The sequence below is a fragment of the Coenobita brevimanus genome, chromosome 27, assembly GCF_032717465.1.
Source record: "Coenobita brevimanus isolate Jiangsu-jjx chromosome 27, ASM3271746v2, whole genome shotgun sequence".
Taxonomy (NCBI): Eukaryota; Metazoa; Arthropoda; class Malacostraca; order Decapoda; family Coenobitidae; genus Coenobita; species Coenobita brevimanus.
The window spans coordinates 17,393,189-17,393,978 of record NC_136980.1 but is presented as its reverse complement, the minus strand read 5'-3'; the positions used below and the strand labels follow the sequence as shown (position 1 = coordinate 17,393,978).

At 36.3% G+C, this 790-nt stretch overlaps 1 pseudogene; it reads left to right on the top strand.

Annotated features, from left to right (window-relative positions):
• The first annotated feature begins 429 nt into the window (after positions 1–429).
• On the top strand, positions 430–548 carry LOC145394573 (5S ribosomal RNA; annotated as a pseudogene).
• The last annotated feature ends 242 nt before the right edge of the window (positions 549–790 follow it).

Below are 790 nucleotides of genomic sequence, written 5' to 3'. Positions count from 1 at the left end.
CACTGGTGGTGCTGGCTGTTCTGCTGCGGTCTCCTGCTCTCAGCCCTCTTGCTCTCAGCTCCGGATTTGAGCCACTTTCCTTGCTGTCTCGCGTATTACGAGTTCAATTCACATACTATTAAAAGTACATTACAATTCGATAAAAAATAGGTCCTCGCTTACAATGAAATTCACTTACTGTGAGCCTGGGTACTATGCATACCTACTGTAGTCAATTACGATTACGATTACACAAAAGTCTGTAGTCGATTACAATCGAATACGATTACAGATTACGATTACCCCACGTCTGCTAAATGTCATATATATATATATATATATATATATATATATATATATATATATATATAAATGGTATATATATAATTGGTATATATATTATATATATATATATATAAATGGTATATATATATATATATATATATATATATATATGGCCATACCACGTTGAGTACACCGCTTTCTGTCCGATCAGCGAAGTTAAGCAACATTAGGTCTGGTTGGTACTTGGATGGGTGACCGCCTGGGAATATCAGATCCTGTTGGCATAACGTTCTCTCTACGTGTCAAGTGGGGTTGGTGGAGGATTAGTGCCCCTCCCTGTAAAACAATTAACTCTAAGCCTTTGGCCACCCCGTTTGGGATACATGGCGTCTGGCAATGAATGAATGAACTAACCCTAAATTATAAGTCAAATTATGAGCAATGGTATTTATTCTGGTAGAGTTGTCTTTTATATTCATATTACATTTCCTACACAGTGCCCTTACGTAATTGTTAAATTGCTTAT